Raw genomic sequence first — 6,103 nt, forward strand, 5'->3', positions numbered from 1 at the left:
GTTATTATTGTATTATTGTGTTATTATTCTAAATAAACAAAGATATATTTAAAGCCATATATTTTGCCATTTTCAATATTAAAAACATCATCATTTAAAATGACAAATCTCCAAAGTATGACTAAAGGCAAAACTTTTGTGAAGATGGATTGGAACACCTAACAGTTTTTATTGCTGCCTGTGTCCCTGTTAAGGAGACACATCCTCTCTATTTATCCTGTTTACCATTATCATTGAAAGTGAATGTAAAAAAAAATCTCAAATTTTGGATTGTCCCCAGAAAAGTAATAGAGGGGAAATCTTCCAATGGTGACACTGGTTCTGATGACCTGGGGTGTCCCCAAGGAACTCCCTTAAATTACAGGAATTTCCTCTCACTTCCCATTTGGCTATTGGAAAAGAAATTAAGGGAAATCTCTGCAATGGGACACCGATGGCGAAATAAAATCTGACAGGGGTTATAACCCACCCTTACTCTATCCAAAATTAGAATTTTTTTTTACTACTTTAATCAATAATATATGGTATATCCATGTGGTGTTAGATATTCTAGTGTCTTTGCATTTGCATATACCATATACCATAACCATGATACTGGGGAGGGAAATGGCTAATTGGGCCCAATTTGGACATTTTCACTTAGGGGTGTACTCACTTTTGTTGCCAGCGGTTTAGACATTAATGGCTGTGTGTTGAATTATTTTGAGAGGACAGCAAATTTACACTGTTATACAAGCTGTACACTCACTACTTTACATTGTAGCAAAGTGTCATTTCTTCAATGTTGTCACATGAAAAGATAATAAAATTTCTTTTCATTATATATTTGCATGCACCTATTCCCGGTTGTTTTTTGCACTATTACACATGGAGTGTGATGTTTAGGAGTTTGCTACTTGGCACAAGTATTATTGGCCCTCTTCATTGAGGTTTACTGTTGCTGTTTTCAAACTTTCAGTATTTGTACACCCCTGACCATCAGGACACCCGGTCATTTTCATGCCATACCATCACACTTTCTCCTATGCAGACTGGCAATGAACGTTCTTCAACCCCTTAGAACTTTTAAAGGGAACTTTACAATATAAACAACTCAAAGATGGTAAGAAACCTAAACAACATATACTGTCTATGATTCCTTCTCTCTCCCTGTGTCACCTTGGTCACCCCCTCTGTTGCATAGACTCCCTAGCTCTACCCCCTGGCTTTCTACTTATTTCCTTCTCAGTGCCGTACTGATTAAGTTGAGTGCCAAGACTGTACTAGCAGACCCCCATCTACTGCTCTCCGTGTGTTTATTTAGAATTGCGGGTCTGAAACACAGGGCGGGTCTGAATGGAGGGTCACATCCCAGCCTGCCTAAGTGGCACAAACCCTTTCTACATATGGTAAGATTTATGACCATTTCACAAATGGATCTGTTGTCACTTGGTCTACCTATACCCCACTTTCCTTCCACACATTTTTATCCCCTGTTTTATATGATATGGTTTAACATTAAAAATGGGTCATCATAATTGAAGAGGAATTGGATGTGGCTCCCACCATTGGGAGTATATCCTGATAAGGGCAATGAAGTTGAAGGTTAATTTTCACAAAATTCTAGGTTTTCTTTATGCATAGCTTCATTATGCAATTCCCCCCACAGCCCCCTCAATACTCATTCGAGCCCAATCACAATCCAGTGATGTGCAGGAGAGCAGCTGCTCTCATGGGTCTCTCCTTTCTCATTGGCTAGGAGACAGCAGCGGGAGCCATTGGCTTCCGCTGCTGTCAATCACAGCCAGTGGGGAGGGTGCGGGGGGGGGGGCAGGGCTTAGCCACGTTCTGTGTGCCTTCTGGGTACATCTTCCGGAGGGCAAGTGGTTAATGACACCTTAGAATTCCCATACTTCTAGATTAGAATCTTTCAAGACTGGAGAAGAATCTGAATCTGAAGCAGCTCTGCATGGCAACCAGTTAACTTCTAGCTTTCATTTTCAAAGCTTAACTGAACAAGCTGAGGATAGATGCTGATTGGTTGCCATGCACAACCACTCCAGATTCTCTTTTCCAGTTTTGGTAAAATCCCCTAACTGGGGTTGATTTACTAAGACTGGAGAGTGAAAAATCCGGTGCAACTGTGCATAGAAACCAATCAGCTTTCAGTTTTTTTGTCAATGCTTAATTGAACAAGCTGAAGTTAGAAGCTGATTGGCTATCACCATGCACAGCTCTACAAGGTTTTGCACTCTCCAGTTTTAGTAAATAACCCTCACTGTGTTTTACATTTCATACTCCTGACTACTACATTACTCCTGAAGTTCTTCTATAAGTTGTGTTGAAAAACATATGTATGGAAGAGTTTACCTTTATTAAAATGAGTGTGCTGAGGTTTGTATGTGTCTGGTTCATTCTTGCTTGTGGCTTCATCATTAAACCATATTTTGTGGGCAAAAGGACTGTGGCATATGCGTGCTAAGTAGGAGTTTTTTTTTTTAACTATGCCCTTTTAAGTCCCACCCACCCATTACCAGAGCAATATGACCACACCCACAATGTGACCCTTTATTTCTTTAAATCATTTTTTTTTTTTAAGTTTTAAAAAAAAAAAGTTTATTGAAGATCAGTAGCATACAATTCAAGAACAAGAATCCAAAGCATAGAGGAAACTAACAGAGTCTGTAGCCTGTAACAGTCATTGCCATTGCTATGCAGATAGCTAAGAACCTATACACTTTAGATGTACAAGTTTTGCCATAGTTAACTTTGAACAATAAAATATAAGTCACTCAACAATGACAACCAAATAGAGAGTCGGAACAGTCGGGAGGTGCCTCTCCCGGAAAGTGATCACAGAAAAAGCAAAATTGTTACTTCCCGGTGCGATAACGTCTCTATCCCCCCTAGGTTCCCAAACGTTCCACCCCTATGGGCTCTTACTGTGGAAACATCTGGGGAGCTCCCAGGTGGTCAAAACCTAGGCCCCGACTCCCTAGACTGTAGGAGTCGGGTATCCCTGAGGGGGAGATCACCTTCCCGACTGTCCAGCCCCTGCATAGAAAAAAAAACTTCAGTAGTGCTATTTCAGGAATGACTATTTGTCAGTTGGGGTATGGACAGGATGCCCAGAAAGAGAGGAGAGGAAACGTGTGAAAAAGAAGGTGAAGTTAGAAAAGTGAAGATCAGTGGGGAGGGGAGAGGTTCCGTGACGTATTCTCCATACCAGGGAGGATTGGAATATCACAAAGCGTGGCCCATGGTTCCCAAGTAGCATTAAATCTCTCAATTTTATCGGTCAGTTTTGCTACTATAAGCTCTTGTGCCATAATCCATGAGATTTTCCTTTTGCAAGCCTGAAAGGAGACCGAGGGCTGCTTCCAGGCTTTTGCTATGGTAATTTTAGCTCCCACCAGAATGAAGAAAGAAAGCACTTGTAAATGTTTAGTCAGATTAGGTATGTATTGATTAAGCAGTGCTATCGTAGGATTAGGGGTGATCGTTTCTCCTGTTAAGGAGCTAATGGTGTGGAAAATTTTCTTCCAAAAGGATCTGATGCGAGGGCAAGTCCACCATATATGAATCATAGAACCTTCTAGCTCGCAACCTCTAAAGCAAAGCGGGGACGTTCCCGGGTATATTAATGCTAGTCTAGAAGGAACATAATACCACCTATTCATAACTTTTAAGCTGGCTTCAATTAATGATACATTGCAAATACCTTTCGAGGAGCGTATCGAAACCCGAAACCAATCAGAGGCGTTCCAGGCGCTGCCCGTGTCCTCCTCCCAGGCCCGAGCGTAGGATGGTTTATCCAAGTTCATTTGAAGTGCTGCATAAATCAGGGAGATACCTCCCCTCTGGTCCATAGAGTCAGTGCACCACTGCTCATAAGGTGTTATAAAGGGAGGGTCCTTCCTGGCGGACCAGATAGTGTGTAAAAAGTGAGAAATTTGCGTGAATCTGAAGCTTTCCGAATCCGGCATACCCAGATTTTTCTTACATTGGGCCAGAGTAAGTGGGCCCTTTGAGGATAGGAAGTGCCCTATGCGGTAGAGGCCCTTGTCTGTCCACCAGCGGAACGCCTGTATATTAAGTCCCGGAGGAAACTTTGGGTTATGAAAAAAGTGGGCCAATGGTTTCAGTTGGGAAATCAGGGAGTGATTTGTGTAAAGCTTGGTACATAAAGCTATCGAGTGGGATAGAGTGGGAGCAATTATAGCTGGCCTACTTCTGGTGTCTGACCACAAGAGGTAATCAATAGTGTTAAGAGGGACTGCTTTCCTTTCCATTGTAACCCAATCCGGTTTGTGTTTCCTAGAGTAGATTATCGACAGTTGTGCTAATTGAGCTGCCTGATAGTAACCCCACAAATCTGGCAACCCCAGTCCACCCTGTGACTTTAGGCGTACTAAAGTGTGAGAAGGACACCCATAACCCTTATTACCCCAAACAAAGAGTGAATTATTTCAGACTGAAATTTACTGAGGAATCGCTTCCGGATGGGAACTGGAAGAGAACGAAAAAGGTATAAGAGGCGTGGGAGGAGCGTCATCTTAACTGCATGCACCCTACCTAGCCAGGATAGACCACCTCTAGACCATTTAGTCAGCTCTGCTCTACATTTATTGATCATAGGCGGATAATTAGCTTTAAAAAGATTATTTATGTCCGATGTTAGTTTTATCCCTAGGTAAGGAAGTGCAGCCGGGACCCATGAAAAGTCAAAATTCTTAGAGAGGTGTGTAAGTGAATCACTAGGTACTGTCATATTTAAAGCCATGGATTTATTCATATTGACCTCTAGACCAGATATCGCCGTGAACTCCTTCAGCGTCTTATAAATCATAGGCGTAGAGATTCATGGGGAAGTAATATAAAGAAGGAGGTCGTCGGCATAGAGTGCACACTTGTGTTCCTGGCCCCCACACAAAACCCCCTTAATGTCGGGATTCGATCTAATCGCTATGGCCAGCGTTTCGATGGCCATAGCAAAAAGGAGGGGGGAGAGAGGTCATCCCTGTCTGGTACCCCTGCTGATATTAAAAGATGATGAGTATCTGCCCATCAGTCGCACTTGTGCCGAGGGGTTAGAGTAGAGCGAATTGATTAAGTTCAAAAAATGACCTCCAAAACCCCATCTCCGTAGGATACCAGACAGGTATGCCCAGTCCACTGAGTCAAAGGCTTTGTTTAAGTCAATCGAAAGGAGAAAGCCTTTCTGAGGAGGTCCCCCGTCCCACTGATACTGCAGGAGTAAAATAATATCTATGGTCCGGCGGATCTGGTCTGGGCCCTGTCTCCCAGGGATAAATCCCACCTGATCCCCATGTATATACAAAGGGATGAAACTCGCGATTCTATTTGCCAATATCTTTGTCATAATTTTGATGTCATTATTTATCAACGAGATGGGGCGGTAGTTGCCCACTTCGCTTGTATCTTTGCCCGGTTTTGATATAACCGATATGTACACTGAGTTGAGGTTTGTATCGAGATGAGACCCCTCCCTAAGTGCATTAAAGAGTTTCGTCAGATAGAGGGCTAGACAAGAGCCAAACTTCTTATAGTAACCATTTGAGAAGCCGTCAGGACCTGGTGAGGAACCCACCTTTAATGTTTTAATTGTGTATAGAATTTCCGAGTTTGAGAAGGGAGCCTCCAGGAGGTCCCTGTGTTCAGGTGACAAAGTAGGGAGTGTAAGGGAGTCCAGGAAAGAATGCTGAGACCTTCGGGGGGAGGAGAATTTCGACTTGTAAAGGTCTGAGTAAAATTGATGAAAAGCTGGGATTCTGGGTCAGGTCCCCTGAGGACAGCCTCATTTTCGGAAATGCCAAAGAGCGGGGTTTGGGGCACAGTTTGACTGCCAGTTTAGACCCTATTTTGTCCTTTTGGGAATAAAGTTTAGCCCCCGTCCATCTAAGGTGCTTTTCCGCTGCTGTAGTCAGCTGTAGGTTTAGCAGGGTTCTGGCCTTATCCAAGTTTGCCAAGGATTCAGGCGTGGGGTTTTGTTTATGAGCCTTCGCAGAGTTATGGAAGTCCTCTGTCAGTCTGATTGTGTCTACTCTGTGTTCTGCTTTAAGTTTGGACGACAGTTGTATCAGTTTCCCCCTAATTACGGACT

Source organism: Aquarana catesbeiana, linkage group LG10, assembly GCF_042186555.1.
Source record: "Aquarana catesbeiana isolate 2022-GZ linkage group LG10, ASM4218655v1, whole genome shotgun sequence".
Lineage (NCBI taxonomy): Eukaryota > Metazoa > Chordata > Amphibia > Anura > Ranidae > Aquarana > Aquarana catesbeiana.